The following is a 23,216-nucleotide window of genomic DNA, read 5'->3' as shown; positions in this document are numbered from 1 at the left end:
AGGTAGACACATTCTGACTCCCAGAACACAGTAGGCAAAGCAGAAAATATGATTGCTAATAGGTTCTGGGTTTTATATCTTAAGACTTGGCCAAAGAAAAGGAATGTTCTGGCTCCATGTCTGAAAAATATGGGGAAGGGACCCATTAGGTTAGGGAATCATCTGCCTGATGTCATGTAAGGAAAGGACCACAGCTTAAAATTATTAACTAGTGAGAAATGAGTACACTTTACATTTCCACATTTTCAAAGTAATTTTTCTCTAAACTTATTTCCTTTGCTTTCCTATATTTATTTTTTTTTGCTTTCCAGAAAAATCTGCGAGACAAATATTGCTATTCCCATTTTCTTGATAATTAAGGGGGACTCATCATGGTAAATGTGGTGGATTCACTCACTGTACCTTAACTAGATGAAGGCAGAGCTGGTATGAGAAATCCCGTCTTTTGATCCTTAGTCTTGAGCAATTTATTTTTTAGCATCGCAGCGATCAGACCAACATCACAAACTCCTAGATGACTGAACAGGGAAGGGACATTTGGAGATGCTCTGTACAGGCAATAAACTGCAAGACTGTCCGCAGTCTCCTATTGTCTGACCCACAATTCCCCTGCACATCAACCCCAATACATGTAAAATCAACAGAGGCTGGGAGAGTACAGCCAAATGCACACAGCTTGAAGGAGCCACATGGCCTGCTTTTGGAACAAGACTAAAGAGTTAACTTCTGGGGAGAATTTTCCATCTGTTTTCCAGATAAGACTGATTAAAACCCAGTTTCAAAGATTCCATGAAAGGATGCATGAGCTGTCCCTTCTGGCCTGGTTAAGTTTTGTCCACACTCCTCTGCAGAGTTCCAGCTCCTCCACACGAGGAAGGCCACTTCTTTACCTTCAGACCTCCTAAGGAGAAAAGGAGTGGAGGTCCCAGATGTGAGCTCCATCCTGCACTGAGCACCTTGCTTTAAGTAGGAATGGTAGCACTTTTGCTGCAGACCAGCTGGGTAACAACCTCACATGCATTTCATTTACCATTTTGGTGAGGTAAGAGCAGGGAAGTGTATTTCTCTTTGCCAGTTCTTGTCTGCTTTCCACTTCAGTCATGCTTTTTCTTCCTGATCTAGTTTTTTCAGTTCCCTTTGTTATTTTTAGTATAAAGAACTTTCATTCAATGACTTTTAAGGCTTCAGAAAAACAGTTAAAAGAAGTTGAGTTGGGGAGCGTTGTCTGATCCTGTTATCTGTGTGTGTAAACTCAGTCCTGAATATTCATTGGAAGGACTGATGCTGAAGCTGAAACTCTAATACTTTGGCCACCTGATGCGAAGAACTGACTCATTGGAAAAGACCCTGATGCTGGGAAAGACTGAAGGCAGGAGGAGAAGGGAACGACAGAAGATGAGATGGTTGGATCACATCACCGACTCAATGGACATGAGTTTGAGCAAGCTGGTGTTGGTGATGGACAGGGAGGCCTGGAGTGCTGCAGTCCAGGGGGTTGCAAAGAGTTGGACACAAATGACTGAGTGACTGAACTGAAATGAACGGAAACACACACACACACACACTGTTACACACACATATCCGACACCTGGGGAACTGAATGGATTAAAAATGGATCCATCTTTTGTTTGTTATTTAATGATAGTCTTTGCATCTTGATGGTGAATTCAGACAATTAATACTGTGGTTCTTTAGGTATTTTTTATTTTTGATTTACTGTTTTTTTCCTTTCCTGCTTTCTTTTGGATTTTTCAATTTTTCTATGTTCCAGTTTCTCCCCTCTAGTGTTTTGAGTGTTGCGTTGTCTACTTCTTTTCTTTTAGTAATTATACTTAAAATTTTCAGTTCAGTTCAGTTCAGTTGCTCAGTCGTGTCTACTCTTTGTGACCCCATGAATCACAGCATGCCAGGCCTCCCTGTTCATCACCAACTCCCGGAGTTCACTCAAACTCATGTCCTTCGAGTCGGTGATGCCATCCAGCCATCTCATTCTCTGTCATCCCCGTCTCCTCCTGCCCCCAATCCCTCCCAGCATCAGAGTCTTTTCTGGTGAGTCAACTTATCGCATGAGGTGGCCAAAGTATTGGAGTTTCAGCTTCAGCATCAGTCCTTTCAATGAACACCCAGTACTGATCTCCTTTAGAATGGACTGGTTGGATCTCCTTGCAGTACAAGGGACTCTCAAGAGTCTTCTCTAGCACCACAGTTCAAAGGCATCAATTCTTTGGCGCTCAGCTTTCTTCACAGTCCAACTCTCACATCCATACATGACCACTGGAAAAACCACAGCCTTGACTTGACGGAGCTTTGTTGGCAAAGTAATGTCTCTGCTTTTTAATGTGCTATCTAGATTGGTCATAACTTTCATATTTGATTGAGCAAAGCCTAATGTTAATATCTTCATTAACATCATAACATCTTCTAAATAACATAAGGAAATCTTCTGAATATCATAAAAATCTTAGAAGCCTGTAATTATGTTCTCATGCTCCCATCTCTCATGTTATTACAGTTGAAAATTTTAGCCCAACATAAAAAACCAACTTTGTTGAGGTATAATCAATATATAATAAATGGCACATAATAAAAATATACAATTTGATGTCTTGACAGGTATATATCCATGATATATATCACCACAATAAAGACAGTAGTCATCCACTTGAAAATAAAACACTGACCGAGTTCACACACGAACATATCTGGTTGCATGTAAACTTGTTTTACTTAAAGAGTTCTGTCACTTCTGAACAGAAGGAACTAAGATAATCACTATTCATCCAAGCCCACTAGGCATTCTGCTAAATTCTTTACATTAATTATTTCTCAATTTTTTCTTTCTTTTTCATTAAATTTTTTTAAAAATTATGAAATATAGCACATTTACAGAAGACTTGAAATATATGGAACAAAGTTACATATAGTTCCACTATATCATTTCTTTATTGTCATTACTATTTATTATAAAAAAAATACAGGTTTAGTATAAGTGAATGTACTCAGTATCAAATGAATAGTATAAAAGAAGAAAGACTTGGAATCCTTTTTTTTATTCAGACTAGTTACATGTTTATTGTTTGTTGTCACTGCAGATATTTTCTATGCATTTGAAAACATAAATACATTATGGAGATTTTTTGACTTAAAACAATAATCATTTATGCGTGTTGTTTTTATGCAGCTTGCTTTTTGTCATTTATTACATCAAAGCCATCTTCCCATCCATCCTTCTCATGGCTGCATGATTTATTCAGCATTGAATTAATGTATTGTGATTATTTTGATCAATCATCATCGACTTAATGGACATGAGTTTGAGCACGCTCCAGGAGATGGTGAAGGACAGGAAAGTCTGGTGTGCTACTGTCCATGGGGTCACAAAGGGTCAGACACGACTGAGCGACTAAACAGCAACAACCTCTTATTTTTGGTTGTTTCCCTTTTATTGTTGTTATTACAAGTGTTGTATTGAACTTGTCTTATGTCTAGAGACAACAGTTAACTTCCCTGTAGCTCAAATGGTAAAGAATCTGCCTGCGAGGCAAGAGACCAGGGTTCGACCCCTGGGTTGGGAAGTTCCTCTGGAAGAGGGAATGGCAATCCACTCCAGTATTCTTGCCTGGAGAATTCTATGGACAGAGAAGCCTGGCAGGCTATAGTCCATGGGGTTGCAAAGAGTCGGACATGACTGAGTGACTAACCCAGTATGTCTATCCTTGTGCATTTATTGAATATTTTTATAGGATAAAACTCTGACGTGCAGTGCATTATTTCCAACCCACATAGCCACCCTTTGAGTTGGGTATTATCATTTCCCTTTTACAATTGAGGAATCTTACACAGGTCTTCCTCTGCTTACAATGGGGTCATGTCCCAGTTAGCACAATATAAGCTGAGAATATCACAAGTGGAAAATGGATTTAATACACTGCATTTACTGAACATCATAGTTTAGCCAAGCCTAACTTAAATGTGCTGAGACCACTTGCATTAACCTATAGTGAGGCAAAATCATTTAACACGAAGCCTATTTTATACCCAAGTGTTGAGTGTTTCATGTAGTTGATTGAATAGTGTACAGAAAGGGAAAAATGAATGGTTGTAGAAGTTCAGAATGGTGTTAAGTGTATGGGTTGTTTCCTCTTGTGATCTCTCAGCTGACTGGGAGTTGCAGCTTGCCACAGCAGCTCAGCATCACTAGAGAGTTTCAGAGTGCATACTGCTAGCCTGATGTTGTTCAGTCTGTAAGTCGTATCTGACTCTTTGCGACCCCATGAACTGCAGCACACCAGGCTTCCCTGCCCCAGAGTTGGCTCAAACATGTCCATCGAGTCAATGATGCCATCCAACTATCTCATCCTTTGTCACCCCCTTCTCCTGGCTTCAATCTTTCCCAGCATCAGAGTCTTTTCCAAGGAGTCGGCTCTTTGCATCAAGTGGCCAAAGGATTGGAGTTTCAGCTTCAGCATCAGTCCTTCCAATGAATATCACAGGACTGATTTCCTTTAGGATGGACTGGTTGGATCTCCTTGCAGTCCAAGGGACTCTCAAGAGTCTTCTCCAATACCACAGTTCAAAAGCATCAGTTATTCAGCACTCAGCTTTCTTTATGGTCCAACTCTCACATCCATACATGACTACTGGAAAAACCATAACTTTGACTATGTGGACCTTTGTCAGCAAAGTAATGTCTCTGCTTTTTAATATGCTATCTAGGTTGGTCATAGCTTTTCTTCCAAGGAGCAAGCGTCTTTTAATTTCATGGCTGCAGTCACCATCCACAGTAATTTTGGAGCTCAAGAAAATGAAATCTGACACTGTTTCCACTTTTTCCCCATCTACTTGCCAAGAAGTGATGGAACTGGATGCCATGATCTTAGTTTTTTTGATTGTTGAGTTTTAAGCCAGCTTTTTCACTCTCCTTTATCACCTTCATCAAGAGGCTATTTAGTTCCTCTTCACTTTCTGCCATAAGGTCAAAACTCAGAATTCAAAGTATGATTTCTACTGAATGTATATTGCTTTCACAACACCATAAAGTCAAAAATTTGCAAGTCAAGCCATCATAAATCAAGGGGTGCCTGTACTTAAAAAAATAAGTGACTTATTCAGCTAGTAAGTGACTGATTAGGGACTGAGAATCCTGATTTTCCAGTTCTCCAACATGCCAAAATCCTCACTGTACTGCCTCTCCTCCTAGTTTGGAAAATGGCTAAAAAAGAAAAAAAAGTTATTAAAGTTGGAATTGTCAGGAGGAAAACGGGATTTTCAGCTAATAGTAGTCCTGTGGAATTAGATTGCAGGGGACATATTTCAGGCAACTTAGAGTTTCACTTGGCCCCTCTGCTGAGGACACTAATGTCAGAGTTGAGGGGCTATTTTTATCAGGTTACTTTTAAGCACTCCTGGAGGGGTTGTGAAATAACCTGTCTTTCACAGGCAGCTAGGAATTGCTTGCCTACTTTTTTGTTCTGAAGGAAAGGACACAGACCATCTAGGCCAGTAAGTTGGGTCCAGAATTGGACTCGTGTTTATTTTACTTAATAAATGTGTTCTTGAATAATATGAGTTGAATTTTGGTTGGTCAAATGCCATTTTTAATGAACCAGGGCACACATATTTCTTGTAATCCTGCAATGAGTGGCTTTCTAAAACAAAGAATGCTTTGGTAATGTGAACAATTTTCCTTTAATTCATGTTGAATAGAACTTTTTTTTTTCTTTCCTTTGGGCAAGGAACTCTATGCTCAGTTGCTGGTGTCTTAAATTGTGTTGGCTGGTATAGACATATTAGTTAATGGTCATGTGGAATATAAATGCTGTTAAAATACAGACTAACATAGTCCAAACTTTCACTCCAAAATCCCAAACCAAATGACATGGTGAAACTATATAATTTAGAAGAGGTAGTTTGTGATAAACATCTAATGCCAGAAAGGGTGTAGTTGTAGACCTGGGATGCTCCTACTGTTATATTTGGATTGTGGTTCCCATCCCTCCCTCACTGAGATGGCATGTGGAAGAGCTGGTCCTTCAGTTACTAAGGCCACAGTCCAGAAAATAAGATAGAAAAAAGTGAGGGTGCTCCTGACCCTTTTCCACCCAGCACTAATTTCTAGTCCAACATTAACATTTTTGTTCTTCCTAACATATCAGTTCATTTTTGCTCATACATTAAAAAAAAAAAATCAATCAGCAAGAGATTCTGCAACTGGAATGGGCTTTAGAGTTCATGGAATTTTTGGTGTATGCAGATAATAAGGGTTGAAGTGAAAGTCATTCAGTCGTATCTGACTCTGTGACCCCTTGGACTGTAGCCTGCCAGGCTCCTCTGTCTGTGGAATTGTCGAGGCAAGAACACTGGAGTGGGTAGCCGTTCCCTTCTCTAGGGGATCTTCCCAACCCAGGGATTGAACCCAGGTCTCCCACATTGTAGATAGATTCTTTACCAACTGAGCCACCAGGGAAGCCCAAGAATACAGCAATGGGTAACCTTTTCCTTCTCCAAGGGATCCTTCCAACCCAGGGGTCAAACTGAGGTCTTCTGCATTGCACTCCAATACTTTGACCACCTGATGCAAAGAACTGACTCATTGGAAAAGACCCTGTTGCTGGGAAAGATTGAAGGCAGGAGGAGAAGGGGACGATAGAGGATGAGATGGTTGGATGGCATCACTGAATCAATGGACATGAGTTTGAATGAGCTCTGAGAATTGGTGCTGGACAGGGAAGTGTGGTGTGCTGCAGTCCATGGGGTCTCAAAGAGTTGAACAAGACTGAATGACTGAACTGAACTGAACTGCATTGCAGGCGGATTCTTGACCAGCTAAGCTATCCAGGGAAGTGAGAGAAATATATTCTAACTCTTAACTTTGGCCAATTTTAGTGATTTGGCTTAATATGCTTTGGTTTTTTTTAAAAATGTTATTATTCTACATGAAAATCAAGCAAAATATTCAACACAAATGATTTAGTTAATATACCTGACAGGGCAGGATTTTGTAAATGAATAATCTTGATCCTCTAAGTTTACATTTATCAGTCTTTTAAAGGCCTTGACCCTTGCATTGCTTTCAGTTTAATCTTGGGAAAATAAATGAGAGTTCAGAGTAAAATGAATAACTTTGAAATCCCAATAATTCCAGTTTTGGAGATCTATACTTTGGAAATAAAAGCACCAGAAACTAAGACGTATGTGCTAGAATGTTTAGTGCGGCACTGTTTATAGAGACAAAACACTAGCAGCATCTTTAGTGTTCAGCAATAAGGTGAATAAACTATATAACCACAGTATGAAGGGTACAGTATATGTAACCATGATACACTGTGATGGGGGAAAATCAAATTACGGATTATTGTTTAATGGAAAAATAGAGCCCTATGTATGTATGTATGTATGCATGAGATGCATTTCTTATAGCTGTGTGTCATCTCAGTGAGAGAGAGTTCTACAATAACATATTTTATTTATTTTTTGTAGCATTTCCCTTACATATATCTCTGTATTTATCTATGATGAGCATTATTGCTTTTTAAGTTTAAATATTTTGTAAGTTAAAAAATTCACACAGGCATCTGTTTCTCCTACAATGTAAAAGGAAATAAGAGCATTCTTCCAAGTGATAAGGTAGTTTTCCTGACCATTATTATATATATTTTTAAAAAGGGTTTATAAGCATTGAAATACCTATTGAAGCCTCACCACTTAGGTTGCTATTTTCAGCTATTTTAACCTATACTCTCCTGCATTGATTGCTCACCACCATGTGTGTATTTCCACAAGCCAAGACGTTCTGGCTGACTTTCTCACTTCCTATGGTTCTATTAAGGAAACAGTACCCGCCTCTCAGCTCTGACCCTTCCCCTGTACTTGCCTCTCAGTTTGAGGGTTTCAGTTCAGTTCAGTTCAGTCGCTCAGTTGTGTCCGACTCTCTGTGACCCCATGAATCACAGCACGCCAGGCCTCCCTGTCTATCACAAACTCCCGGAGTTCATTCAACTCATGTCCACAGAGTCGGTGATGCCATCCAGCCATCTCATTCTCTGTCGTCCCCTTCTCCTCCCGCCCCCAACCTTTCCCAGCATCAGAGTCTTTTCCAGTGAGTCAACTCGTCGCATGAGGTGGCCAAAGTATTGCAGTTTCAGCTTTAGCATCAGTCCTTCCAATGAACACCCAGGTTTACCACAACATAAATGGATCTGTTGCCTTTCACAAATAAGAATGACAATCATCAAGAAAAGCCCTGAGAACAAACACTCCTTATTTAATTAAAATATGAAGGAAAACTGGAACCGTTCCTACCACTTTTTTATGTGCTTCTAAAAGGGCTTTCTTTCATGGGGTTCTCAAGGCAACAATACTGAAGTGGTTTGCCATTCCCTTCTCCAGTGGACCACATTCGGCTATGGTCCATGTGATCAGATCGACTAGTTTTCTGTGATTATGATTTCAGTGTGTCTGCCCTCTGATGCCCCCTTGCAATACCTACCGTCTTATTTGGGTTTCTCTTACCTTGGTCGTGGGATATCTCTTCACAGCTGCTCCAGCAAAGCGCAGCCGCTGCACCTTACCTTGGAGGAGGGGTATCTCCTCAGGGCCGCCCCTCCCGACCTTGAACGTGGAGTAGCTCCTCTCGGCCCTCCTGCGCCCGCGCAGCCACCGCCTATTGGACGTGGTGTAGCTCCTCTCGGCCGCTGGCCCTGGCTTCTGTGCGTGGTCAGTTGCGCCGGAGCCGGCGTCTCTCACGGCCGGAGCCGGCATCTCTCCTTGGAAGGAAAGTTATGACCAACCTAGATAGTATATTAAAAAGCAGAGACATTACTTTTCCAACCAAGGCCCGTCTAGTCAAGGCTATGGTTTTTCCAGTGGTCATGTATGGATGTGAGAGTTGGACTGTGAAGAAAGCTGATGGCCGAAGAATTGATGCTTTTGAACTGTGGTGCTGGAGAAGACTCTTGAGAGTCCCTTGGACTGCAAGGAGATCCAACCAGTCCATCCTCAAGGAGATCAATCCTGGGTGTTCATTGGAAGGACTGATGCTAAAGCTGAAACTCCAATACTTTGGCCACCTCATGCGACGAGCTGACTCACTGGAAGAGTCTGATGCTGGGAAGGATTGAGGGCAGGAGGAGAAGGGGACGACAGAGAATGAGATGGCTGGATGGCATCACTGACTCGATGGACATGAGTTTGAGTGAACTCTGGGAGTTGGTGATGGACAGGGAGGCCTGGCGTGCTGTGATTCATGGGGTCGCAAAGAGTTGGACACGACTGAGCGACTGAACTGAACTGAACTGAAAAGGGCTTTCTTAGTTGACCCCCTGTGATCTGCAAATAAGAAAATCCTATAGCAAGAATGTTAGATCCTCATTCCTCAGCAGGTTCCCACTCTTGTGGTTGCCTTTTTGTTTTTCCAGGAAGTCATAGAAAGGAATATCTTATCCAAAGACATTCTACACACAAAGGGTATAAATAAGCCTGAGATGGAGTCGAAAGTTTCAGCAAAGAGAGTGCAAGTAAACCATGGCAATATTTAATCAAGTGTATGATAAATGGAAATGAGGTTAGACGCTCAGGCCTCACAGATTTAGAACCTACAGGTGGTGATGGTTGGATTAAAGCTTGATCTAGTAGTTTGGCACTGAAGACTGGAAAACAGGACCTGCAGTCAGCCAGCTGGGTTTGGGTAATATGGTAAAGTAAATAGCAGAAGTGATTTTAAGTAGAACATTGACACTGGTTAGGAATATGCTTATTATGAGCAAATGGATTTGGGATCAAAATAGTATGGCTAATGTATAGTATAACCATGGTGTAAAAATAAATTCATTCATTCATTCAGAAAGTGTCCGCTGACTGTCATTTTCCAGCCCAGGCCAGTGAGCTGTGATGTGAACCCAGGACAGCTTAGCAGACTTACAGGAGTCCAGCAAGAGCAAAACAACAATGAGAGCATAGAGAGAAGTGGGTCCGAGGGTCCTATAGTTTGCGTATAAGAACAAGGATTTGGAGTTTCTAACTATGCTTTTCCTGTGATTCCTAGGAAGATCAAATTGTGCCCCACTTTGTGCTTTTGGCTATCAATGGTAAAGCTGGTAAAGAATCCGCCTACAATGCGGGACCTGGGTTTGATCCCTGGGTTGGGAAGATCCCCTGGAGAAGGGAAAGGCCTCCAGTATTCTGGCCTAGAGAATTCTTTGGACTATATAGTTCATGGGGTCGCAAAGAGTCGGACACAACTGAGCAACTTTCATTTTCATTTTATTTAACAAGAAAAAGAAATTTGAATATTTTCTTTGCCTCATTTACCCCTGAATCAGCTTTGTGTTTTATACTTTGATATAACAATGATGCTGACACAAATAGGAAGGAAACCATAAATCTGAAAGCTGCCCTTCTGTTATTTTCTACACACCAAATGATTCTCAGGGAAAATGCATAGAGACAGTCTTGGGGATTTTGTTTATCTATTTATATTTATTTATTTACTTATTTTTTACTCTAAGCAACTTTTTTCAAGAACTAAAAGAATTCTGGAAACTGCAGTGGCATTTTAGAAGATTTAAAGTTAATTTTATCATTAATCTGTGGTATATAGTGATGATATATACCACAAAGATTGATGAAATTTGCTGTCAAGTCAGGGTTTTGAAAGAAGACTCTTATTGGGGAAGTTATTGTATAAGCAGTTATGCTAAGTAAGGTGTTTTGTGCCGTGAATACTTAATTTTCCTTCCTGTTTGTTTTTTTTTTTTAAAACTGAATATAGCTTTAGCTAGCATTGTCTAAGAAGCTACACTAAGTCTGAGAAGCTTAGATGGAGGGGAAAAAGTTGCCATTAAGATAAATTTAAATGAATTAGATTGAGTAAATGCAACTCTACTAATATGTAATGTGTTTTTAAAAAGTAAATGAAATTTTATAAAAAAGAGGGGAAAAAGAGAAGAGATTGTCAGGAAAAAGATACTGAAAGTGGAAGGCTATTTTTAATCTGGATTGATTTGTACAGAAATTTGAGAGTTCCTCCTGGGATGGTGCCTAAAAGGGGCGCACAGAGGATGGGGTTTGAGGGCACCTTCTGCTGAGGCCTCCTCTGCTAGAGACTGTCCCTATTCAGTCTCCTCTTCATTTTTCTACAGCCTGTCTCCAGTTTATGAATGGCTGGGTTCCAAAGGCTCACTTGTAAATCAGTTACTGGGAACTCAAGATATTTTTAACCCCCAGAAGTATTATGCACAGAAGCAATGGCTTTTTAAAATATTTCTTTTACTTACTTGGCCGTGCCAGGTCTTAGCTGTGGTACTCTGGGTTTTCACTGCAACGTGTGGGATCTAGTTCCCTGACCAGGGGTTGAACCGGGCCCCCTGTGCTGGCAGCATGGAGTCTTAGCCACTGGGAAGTCCTCGAAACAATGTTATAAATGCCACTCGGTCTACCAGACTGCCTCAGGACCACTGAACCGCTATCACTGGCTGAAATAGCACACGTTTGTGATGGACAACAGCAGTAGACTACTGTTGTGATGCCAATGATTAGATCTTAAAGTGCCATGCAGTTTACTTGGCTATTATGCTTGAGGATAAGCAGGGAAAGCTAGAAAAGGACAAGCAAGTCTCTGAAAAGTTCTGACTGCCAAATCATCTTGTGGGGTAAATGTGCAGGGTTTGGAGTCAGACAGCTGCATTCAAAATGTCTCTTTCTTTGCTGCTTCCTAACTGTGGGCAGCCTAGTTAATCTTGTTAAAGGTCCTCTGGGGATAATAGGATCTCCATCGAGCATTGCTGTGAGAATTAAAGGAGCGTTTTAAGCAGATGATAATTTTTATAAACTATTAACAATATATTAATATAGTGCATTATAATGTTAATAGATGCTGATTGTTACGATAAATATTTGTTGTTATTTGTTACATATGGCTTTCTACATGTTCCACTTTTCTCCTGGAGGCGTTATAAACCTTGAAGGTAGAGATTTTTGTCACATACTTTGATGAATCCCTAAATGCAATGTACATTGAACACAAGACATTTTATTTTCTCATTTATTGACAATGGTTTACTTAGTTCAAGGGCTTTGGCGGTTAAAAACTCTACTCTGATTCTTTACAATTTCTTTCTGTAACTGGCATGTAGCTCGCGTGGTTCTTACAACTGATTGTGATTATGTATTTATTTTGGCTCACACATGGTGAAGAAAAGGGGAAAAAAAAGGGAAGAACAAGAAGGTAGGGAAGCTCCCCTATGATTCTAGACAAATGGTGGAAGAAAAAAAAGAGAGAAAGGGCCCCCAAAGTATATGTATCTGAGAAAGCAATGACCAGGTAGAATTTACTGAACTCAAGAAATACAAGAGTAACATTGCATATGAGGTTCCCTGAAAATAAGGTGGGGTGAGGCTGCAGCACAGCGTTGGTCCCTCAAGTTGCCCAGCAGGTGGTGTGTCACCAGCTTGGAGCAGCTTGTATGGAGCCTGGCACCAAGCAGATGGATGGATGGGCAGCTTCGGGAGGGGGCCGCTGGCAGGGCTGACGGGAGTAAGGGGTGGTGGTGGTGGTTCACGCTCTCTGATCATGTGTGCATGGGATGGTTACCATTTGGGAATTTCTGCTTGTGGGAATGCCTCTAATAGGCACAAAGGCCCATCAGGATGTGTCTGAGAAACAGAATCCACGGTACTCAAGCCAGGCCATGTTTCCGTTCTCTTCTTCATCCTTTGAACTTGGTAGTTCCACCACTTCCAGTGACCTGCTGTCAGTTATTGCATCCAGGAGCACCAGTTTAGAGAATCAAGACTTAGTTGGGAGGAAGTGGCTGGCTTTGTTAATGGATGGTGAGGCTTTCCTGCTCTGGGTCCTTTCTTCTTAATCATGTTTCTCATCAAAGGCTTTCTCTTCTTCATGTAGATGATTAAAATACTTCAGTATGTTTATAGGCCTAGTATACTTTTTCTTATATAAAAAAGACCTCATTTGAAAATGAAAAACTGCTGCATATTTATCATGGAAACACCAGAAAAGAGCTGATAAGCATAAAGAAGGGGGGGAAACTGGATGTGACATCAACTCCCAAAGATAACTGCTGTTAAAAATTTGGGGTCAAAAGTTTCAGTTTTCTACACGCTCACATATTTTCTTAGAAAAATGAAATCACACTGAATAAATTGTTTTGTAATTTGTGTTTTTCACTTAATCTATATCAAATAGTTTTCCACGTTAACATATTTCAACATTATTTTATAATGACTCCATCGTGCTACATCTTATGAATGTGTTGTAATTTATTCTACTACTTTTGGCACATAGATTGCTTCAAATTTTTCACTAGTAGAAACAATGTTGTGAAAAACACCCTTATATATGAATATCTATATTTTGGGGCTATATCTCTAAACACAAACTGAAGAATTATAAAATATACATATTTTAAAAAACTTTTGCTACATATCACAAAATTATCTTCGTCAAACGTAGCAATTTATATTCTTGCCAGTAGAGTATGAAGGTGCCATTTTCCAAACCTCCTGCCAACACTGGAAAGTATCAATAATCCATCTTTGTCAAGTTTTTAGAAAATAAATGGTATCCTATTATTGTTTAGCTTATATTCATTTTTAGGAAACAATATTTTTCAGATGTGTATTGGTCATTTATATTTCTTCCCTTGTGTACCATTTATAATATCCTTTGCTTGTTGTTAACTATAAATGCTATTCATATGTTAAGGCTCTTAACTCTTTAACTTACAGGTTTCATTTTTTAATCTCATTTTGTCATTTCTGATTTAATTTTGGTTATGGTGGGGTTATTTCTAGCATTTACAAATTTTACATTTTATTCATTTAAATAGAAAAATTTTTTTCTTTATGATTTCTGCTTTTTGATCATAGAATAATGTTCTTGATAAACGTATTTAACCATGATTTAAATGATTTTTAAGATTATAAAAACAAGCACATCATTTTCTCCAAATGTGTGGTTTTATTCTCATATTTCACTCTTTGGTCCACTAGGCATTTACTTTGTGTATGATGTGAGGTAATAATTACATCTTTATTTTTCCTAATAATTAACTATTCAAACAGTTAATTCAACCAGAATAATTTTTCCCCATTGGGTTTAAATACCATATTTAACAAATAAACATTTTATTATAGTACTTGTATTTATAGTTCTGGGCTTTCTGTTTTGTTCCATTGCTCTGCCTCCTTTGGCATCAGTATCAAACTGTTAAATTCTTGATTTTTTCTTTTTAGCCTATTTAATATCTAGGACACACCCCTTTGTTGTTTTCTAAAAATTTCTTTACCATTATGTATTTCATTCTTTCAAATAAACTTCAGGAGTTCTTTTTTAAGCTGTTTGAAAAATCTCTTTGAGATTTTAACCAAAAATTAATTATATTTATAAATTAAATAGGGACAATTTGACATCTTGACAATGCTGAATCTTCGGTTCCAAGAAAATCATATAACTTTATTTATTGAAATGTTTTCTCAATATAGTTTTATAAATTTTTAAATATAAGTTATTCACCATTTTGGTCATTTCTAGAAATTTTGTTTGTTACTATTAAATTTTTTTTCTCCATTATGTTTCCCAACAGTTTTTGGCTTTTATATGGAAAATTCTTTTATTTTGTGAATTTGTTTTTTAACTGTTCACCTCACTGACATTTCCAATTATTTAAACACTTTTTAAAAAACTGATTCTTTTGAGTAAATGATTATAACATGTACAGGTTAGATAATTTTGTCTCCTGCTCTTTCATAATTCTTTTTTTAGTTTCTTTTTCTTATCTGGTCCAGAATAGTATGCTAAAATAAATGATGGTAGTGATAATGAGCAGTCTTTTCTTGTTTGTTCCTGGTTTTAATGTTTATACTTCTAGTATTACACCTTGAGGTATGATGCCTATGTTTGGTTTCGGATACACAATCTTAATTGTGCTAAGAAAAATTATCCTATTCTATTAATTTAAAAAAATTGATATTTAGTTTTATCAAAAGACTTGTTAAGATTATCTATTGTGGTAAATCAAAAGTTTTTTTCTGTTGACTTATTTATGTTACTATGCTAATGAATTCCTTAATTTTGAGATTTTTTTTTTCATCTCAAGGGTTAACTATATTTATACAGGAATTTAGTCTGTGGTTTCCTTTATTATGTTCTATCAGTTTGTTTGTTTGTTTTTTAATCAAGGGTATTATGTTAGCTTTCTGTTATTTTTGTCCACTTGAACATTTTGTAAAGCCTGGGGATTATCTATGGCTTCAAGCCACAAGAGAACTTGATTGTATGAGTAATTTGGACCAAAAAGTTTTCTTGAACAATTTCTTAATACCTTTTTCATTTTCCCATGATTATTGATCTATTGTTTTTTAACTTCTTCTTAAGTCAATTTGTCTCTGATTAACCCTTTTGCTTTGTGCATACTGTTTGATATGTGGTGCTCTCATTACTGAAATTTCTAAGCATCCTATAATTGTTTTTTTCCTCTTTTCCAATCAATGATTTTTTTTTAAAGCAAATTATAAATCTTTCCAAGAGCTTGGCTGTTTTTTGGCTTTTGTAATTGTTTTATAGTTTTACTACAGTGTTGTCAAAGAATGTGGAGAAAATAATTTCTTTTGGGAGGGAATTGCTTAGGATGGTTTGATGAACCAATATAAAATCCATTTTTGAAAACTTGAAAAATTATCTTTTCTTAAAGGAATAGGCAGATGACCCTTCTCTTCAATCATTCATTTATTTATTCAGCATGGTTAGAGCCACATATCTCCTATGTATCAGACATTATACTAGGCATTGCAGGATATAAAATGAGTGAGTTATATGCTTTCTCTAAGGTAGTTGAAGTTTGGATGCAACATAGACACATGCAGACCTAGCTATAACAGAGTAAGAAATGAAACAGCAGAGGAAAATGCAGGAGAAAAATTCAAGCCCAGTCACAGGTTCTGGTAATAAAAAGGTACCAAAGCCACCGCCATGGCCCCTGAGAAGCTTTTAGTGTAAAAAAAAATAAATAGATTGAAGGCAGAGACGGGCTTTTGAAGGCACTGCAACTAATTAGGAAACCGGTAATCAGTGAAGACACATGCAAGATGTAAGAAAACAGGAAGAAAAGAGGGGATTTTCACATTTAAAGGGCAAGTAGAAGAAAAGTCCACACAGGAGACTGAAGGAGGTAGGAGTAAAATTTTATAGACGTCACAGGAGAAAATTTTAAGGAGCGTTTGGTGAGTTGGGTCAAGTACAGCTGAGAAGTTGAGTAAAATACAAGTGAAGCTAATAACTTTGGTCTTCTGGTGACTTGGGGGAAGATTTTATGAGTTATGCATGTTTTTACTAAAAGTGAAACATACACTATTTTAATGTTGGAGAAAGATAGCTGACACATGTACTTAACTATTTGTTGTTGTTACATTAAAACTGTAGATTTGTATATTTATGTAGTTTCTCTATCGACATTCCTGTTTATAGCTTTTTTCTCCTTGAGCTATATAACTTTTCTGTGCTTTGAACTGTCCTGATTTGGTCAGAATTTTGATACATATTAGTCACTTTTAACAATTAATTTTATTTGATTTATAAGTTTTTATAGTTTTTTAATAAATCTAGCCTGCTTTCCCTAAAAAAAAAAAAAACATTTCAGTGAAATTGATGGAAGAAGCCAGACTGTAAGCAGGTTGAGACTTAAAATGGGATGCAAGACCATACAAGTATTTCTCCAGAAGTTTAGTCATGAAGGGGATGAATGGGTTAGGGCAGGAGTTAAAGAAGCAAAGGATCAAAAAGGATTGTTTTTAGGACACAGAAAACCATGAGCATATTTAGATAATGAGGAGGGTGAGAAGGTAAAGTTGTTGGTGAAAGCATCCTAAACAGGTGGGAGTTGCCCAGTGAGACACAAATCCAGTAGGTAGATGGCCTCTGATAGGAGGAGGGCACCTCTCTTTGAGTTGAAGGAAATGATTGGTACCTGTAGACAGTATGGGCATGGAGGTGGGATCTCCCCATTTCTTTGTGAGGCTGAAAGGTGTCATTGTGGAACCTTCCATCACACTCCTGGACCCTACTGGGAAGGCGCATTCCGGATCGTGGTCTGCATCGACAGTTTGCTTCAAGGCTGTGGTTCAGGGTCCATCCCTTTTGTTCCTCTCTGCCAACAGAAGGAGAAAAGTATTTCCTTCTTTTATTTTTCTGGAGTATAGCTGCTTTACAATGTTGTTTGTGTTTACCTTTCCTGAGGCTGTTTTTTCTATTAGTTATTGAAGGGTTTCTTTCTTTCTTTGACCATGTGATATGCAATAGATCACCAGAACAATTAACAAGTCAGTTACAAGTAAAGTGACTGATGGATGCCATCAGGTCACAAAAGTTTCTATAATTGTAAAGTAAAAAATAAGTCAAAGTAATATTTCACATCTTCAATAGGCTTCCTTTTCTGTTTCTGGTTAATGATGGTCATATGAACACTTGAGGAAAAACTGCTTATGAAGCTAACATGTATTTCAGCACATTGTATTCTCATGTCTTATTTCTGTTACTAACTTTGAACCCTTAAAAAAAGATACATTTTGAAGCTTTAAAAAAATTTCATTTGTACTTTGGGCTCTCACATGTTGCTAACAAATGAATCCTCTGAAAGAATGGCAAGACTGATGGGTTTTTTTCATCCTTTTCTGATTTTCTGGAAAAACATTTTATCTTCTGTACAGAGGGAAATTTCTGGTTTGATTAACATTGTAAATAATTATGAGACAAAATCCAGATTTGAAAAATGGCCCACACAGGCTCTTCTGTTGAGTAAGATCTTATTTATTAAAAATCAAGTTTGATAGTTTAACAGTTTCATTATGGTTCAGAAATCCCCTGGGCATTTTAACCTTTTAAAAATCTTTTTTGAATGTTCAGTTTGGCAAAAGGGCTGAATCTCAGTCATATCTCCCCTCTACCCTGCTCGGGCACAGATTTGGGTAAGTGTCACTCTTACCACAGCTTGGGTCAGATGCCCAAGGTCAGATTCTGTCCAAAGTCAGATAGGTTAAAGGCTTTCTTTGCAGAGAGGGGCAAAGAAGAAGGAGGGGGGGTGTGGTGGTGGGAAAATCAGCCCAGGTGAGAAATATGAATTCAACAAAGCACTCAGGATGGTTTGCCACTTTTGTGAGCAACACAGGAAACAGCAGGCTGGTCCCATTTCCTGGCATACCAGAGGGGGCAGTGGCACATCTGCAAAGTGCTTTGTGAATTTCTGTGATTATTTCTGTTTCCACTCTCATTCCCTCGCTGATAATCTCAACAGTGCCACCAAATGTTGATGCAATCCAATAGATAACTATGCGGAAGTTTGGTCTCAAGTGCCTGAAATCATTTCCATTCACTCTTTAGATAAAGCTGCATTTGCTGTTCCTCATTAAGCCTTCACATATCTGCCCCTCAGCATCACGGGGCATAGCAGCCCTGTCCTTTGAAATTAAGCCTGAGCTTTCTTAGACTGCTAGTCTGCCCTCCTCAGAAGAGTCCACTCAGTTCATGGCTCTTCCAACAAACTGGAGCCTGGGATGCTGAGAAAATAAAACCAAGAGGGAGCAGCAGATGGATACAGACTAGGGACACCTGGAAAGAAGAGCAGCGGCCACCAGCTATACTGCTGGGGTCCCTTCCTCTTATGCTCAAGTGTCCCATTGAAAACCTGAGGAGAGGTAAGAGAGCAGACGGACTGTCAGCCTACCCCCCCGCCACCTCCTTCCCAACACAAACACATCAACTTCCCACTTGCAGTGACCTGCTCTCCAGGGTGAGTTATCAGCTGTTCGTGTTTTGTCACAAAAGAAAACAAATGATGGAATGTACTGCTCTACATGCTAATGCACTGGTTGAGCCAGTGCACGGGTTTTGAGACGGTCTGCGAATTAGGAGAATAATGATCTTCAGTTTCTGACCTCCTGGCACGTACCGGTATTTATCAGGAGGTGCATGTGACTGGTTAAGACACAGCCGCAGCTTGAAGGAAACAGCTGCTCGCCGAGTGCTCTGGCACTTGGCAGCTGAGCAGGCAGGGCTCTGATGTGAAGAATACGCGACCAACCATCCTAGTAAGTGACTGGAGAACTTTCTTCTGTGTGTGTGTGTGTCTGTGCGCACGCGTGCACACATGTGCTCATGTGTGTGTGCAGGTGCAAACATGTTTTACAAGCCACTGATAATTTTTAATTTTGGTTTCCCTCTCGCACTAAAGGAGATATTTTATTTCTACCTGTTGCTAATAGCCATTTGTGTTTTTACTAGTATTTTTTTTTTAAAGAAACTATTCTTTTCAGCAGCATTGTTTTCTAACTTTAAGGATTAGTGAGGCATATGGCTTGATTCCTATCTAGGAAATAGTGAGTTTATTTCCTGGTATTTGGAATTTTAATGGTACATGACGTTTAGTTTCAAAGCCAAGCTTCAGTTTCTGAAGTAGAGACTATTGAAGTGAGTTGATGACTAGATTTGATTTTCATCAGTTTTTACCACTGATGCTTGAGTCTTACCATTGAAAATATTGTTTGAAAAATAGTTTGTGAATCAATTGTGTGTGCTACTCGACTGTTCTTAGTCAATTTTGAAGACTGTCTCATGTAACTGTGTATAAAAATCTGCAATACAGAAAGCTAACAAGACTTAGATTAGAAATTATATTTAGATTTCAGACATGCTTTCTAGTTCATGGAAAGATAAATTTTATAATTCCTTTCATCTTCATTACTTTACAGCTTTTCTACCTCACTTCTATCACTTTACAGCTAAAATTTTTGTCGTCCCTGGTCTTCCTTATTTTAGATAAGGAAAAATTCCTGGTTTTTTGATGTAAACAGCTGTTCTTCCTTGTTTACAACCCAGATGATAAAAGTGTTTTCTGAAGCTAATTATCAACTCTAGGGGGCCTGGCATCCAACACTGAGAGAACTTGTTCTTTCTTTGGTTCATTTGGCAGTAATGGAGCTTGGTTTCGGGAGGGCAGCAAAGCAGGCACAGTCCTGAAACAAAGCTTCCATTTCGGGGACTTGTCCTTGCATTGTTGTCCCCAGACAGAATGTTTAAGAAAGGGAAAGGAGAAAGGGAGAAGGCAAAACCTCTGGAAGTGACCGGTCTCTGAATCAGACCCATGGGGGCAGGTAACCAAACAAGTTCCTTTTTCTGGATTGCCTGGACATTAAGGGGGTGGGGGTGGGGCTGCACAGAGTGGTGTTTTGATTTGAATTCTGACCAAATAGTCAGTTTTGCTTGTGAGAAACCCAGGGCACCCTGAAGTGTGCTTCTTTCCCTAAATGACTGGCAGATTGTCATAGAGGCTCAAGTTCTACCTCAACTACCCCCACCCTCCTCATACATGGAGAATGGATTGAAAATGACACACTGATTCTGCCCAACTTGCCCTCAGTGCGTTTGGCCTTGAGTTGCCACATCAGCCAAAGACCTGGGGTGGAGGCAGATTCAGATGCCTGGCTAGTCTGGCATTGGGAGACTTCCCCTTTTATTTCTTTCAAAATGTAGAAAGATTCACAAAACCTAGAGTGTCCAGTAAGGAAACAATGTTTCCAACTCCTTTGTTCCTCTATATGCCTGTTGGGTGAGGTCCTTGTGTCGGCAGGGGGCCACACGGCCTGGCGAGTTCTGTCTGACTGTGGGGCACTGGCTGTCCAAGGAGCCATTCTTTAGGGAGTTTGTTTCTGGTGTAGTTCCCTTTTTCCGAAGACTGACAGGGGAAAACAACACTCAGGTGAAGTCTGAGTTATAGAGCCACCCACCTTAAAAGTGGGGGGTGTCTAAATGGCAGTCTGATTATTCTCTGAATTGTGAGTGCTGAATTTTTGAAAACCTGCAGATTATTTTATAAACCAATGATATCTTGACTTTCAAAATAGTAATATCAGAATAATATAAGTAATTATTTTGCATGAAGACAGTATGTCCATAGAACCAAAGTTTTGTGTGTCTCTCTGTGTATTTATTTAGTTAGTTTTTAATCAGAGCATAATTCCTTTACAATGTTGTGATGGTTTCTGCTACAACAATGTGAATCAGTTATATGTATATATATTTCCCTTCCCACTTCCTCATCACACCTCTCTAGGTCATCACAGAGCACCAAGCTGAATTCTTTATACTAGACAGCAGCTTCCCACTAGCTAGCTATTCTATACATGGTAGTGAATATATGTCAATACTGCTCTCTCAGAACTAAAGTTTTTAATTCTAGGATAGGAATGATAGAATGTGCAATTTAATGCCTTCATTTCAAAGATGAGGAAATTGTAGCTCATTTATCTAGGTTCCAGAACTAGTCAGGGGCAGAGCTTGAAAAGATCTCAAGGCTTCTGCTATCACTACCATCCTAATATTAGCACTAATAATTATAGGGCTTCTCTGGTGGTACTAGTGGTAAAGGTCCCGCCTACCAATGGAGGAGATGTAAGAGATGTGGGTAGATTCCTAGGTTGGGAAGATCTCCTGGAGGAGGGCATGGCAACCCACTCCAGTATTCTTGCCTGGAGAATCCCATGCACAGAGGAGCCTGGTGGGCTACGGTACATGGGGTCACAAAGAGTCAAACCCAACTGAGCCACTGAGCACGCACAGCACAAAAATTATAACATAAATTTATTGTGCACTTGTTGTGCCAAATATTGTGGTGAGCAACTGTGTTTATGTTCATAGAATCCTCACAGGAAGTCTATGTGCTTTATATAATTATTCCAGCTTTATAGATAGAGAAACTGAAGTTCAGAGACTGTGGTCACTTGGAGATACATGACACAGGCAGAAGTGATACCAAGATCTAACTCCAGAACCTGCATATGTTAAACAAAAAAAAAAAGGGCAGCTCTTCTGCTAATTTCACACACTGAAGCTTAAAAGCTCATGAAATGCAAATAAGACTATTTCAGCACAACACGATTAGATACACAATGTGCGTTATGGCCTTTTCGAACTCTCCATGGCAGGAAGGGTGAGGCTTCCCTTTGTGACAATCCAAGCGCAGGCAGTGTAGCAGCACTGCCTTTCTCCATGAGAGTGGTTCGCTGATGGCCCTCGCGTTGGTCAGAACAGCCATCGAGAGCTTTATTATTACCCAGGAATGCACTGTTCCCGCTGCCCTTGCTGGCCTTTCCCTCAGTGTTTCCTGTCACTCCTCTCCTTTGGAGGACAGCCACTCCACCCATGCCCCACCGCAAACAGCCAGCTTAGTGGTGATAACACTAGTGTCAGTCCTGTTCATTGTGCAGCTCAACCTGGAAGGCCGGTTGTTCAGAGAGTTCAGGACTAGAAGGCTGTTCAGGACTAGAAGCAATGCAGTTCTTCCCTCTCTTTGCTCCATTTGGAGAGTGGGAGAGAGGAGAGAGGGGCTTGTCTCTGCTGATTGGAATGCTGCCTGGCACCACCATTTGCCTGAGTGCACACTCCTCCCCTCACCTGCCCCATTTCTAAAGACTGACCTTCTCACTTGTGGCCCATGAACCTGTGGCTTTCCTGGGTCATCAACCAGAGACAGAGCCCTGAGAAAAACCTACTTCTCAAACGCTTCTGAAAATTTAACTCTCCATATCCTTCCATGTGGTTCAGTGTCAAAATGAGGGCTGGTGATGAGAAAGAGCACTGAGTGTGGAGCAGAAGGGTCTTTTGGTTAAGCAGGAGGAGAGTGAAGTAAGCAGACCACTCAGGCGTGTCTTTGTGAAAGTCCTCAATGTTTTTTCAAGGTGGCTATAACAAGATTATATCTTTTGAAGACCAAGCTATTTGTAACAAGAAGAGGGAATTTTTCACCTACTTCTCACCTGCCTGATCCTTCTAAACCTAAGGCCAATTCAAGAGCAGTCAGCAATACAATCTGCTAACCCAGAGCCACTGGAAATCACCTCCAGTTCTTAGTAATCGGTGTGGTCTGGTGGCTGCCACGTGGGGACTCCTGAGATGAACTTAGAGGTGCAGCAGAATTTGCAAGTCACACTCCAGAGACCTGCTTTGAAGAAAAATAAAGTGATTATTTTCCTGGGATCTTTTATAATGAAACCAATTTGGTGATGCAGTGCTTGTTTCATTTCTTTCTCTTTCTGTCTCTCTTTTTTCTGCCAGCTTGTGTTCCAAAGAAACTCTTCCCAAAGAGTTAACTCCCTTGGGTGCCATTTCTGTTTGTATTGGTTGCTCATTTGCCCTCCCTGGAGTCGCTTAGCTG

The 23,216-nt window shown here is 39.6% G+C and overlaps 1 protein-coding gene across 1 annotated transcript in view; it reads left to right on the top strand.

Moving 5' to 3' along the window:
* The first annotated feature begins 18,838 nt into the window (after positions 1-18,838).
* RASGRP3 (RAS guanyl releasing protein 3) overlaps positions 18,839-23,216 on the top strand; it is an 85,734-nt gene continuing 81,356 nt past the window's right edge. Inside the window, exon 1 of the mRNA XM_088841547.1 lies at positions 18,839-19,095. The gene's annotated coding sequence lies outside the window, so the exon portion shown is untranslated. The remainder of the gene's footprint in view (positions 19,096-23,216) is intronic.

Source organism: Moschus berezovskii, chromosome 11 (assembly GCF_049115385.1).
Source record: "Moschus berezovskii isolate FMDL1 chromosome 11, NW_MosBer_1.0, whole genome shotgun sequence".
NCBI classification, from domain to species: Eukaryota; Metazoa; Chordata; class Mammalia; order Artiodactyla; family Moschidae; genus Moschus; species Moschus berezovskii.
This window is presented reverse-complemented; position numbering and strand designations above follow the sequence as displayed.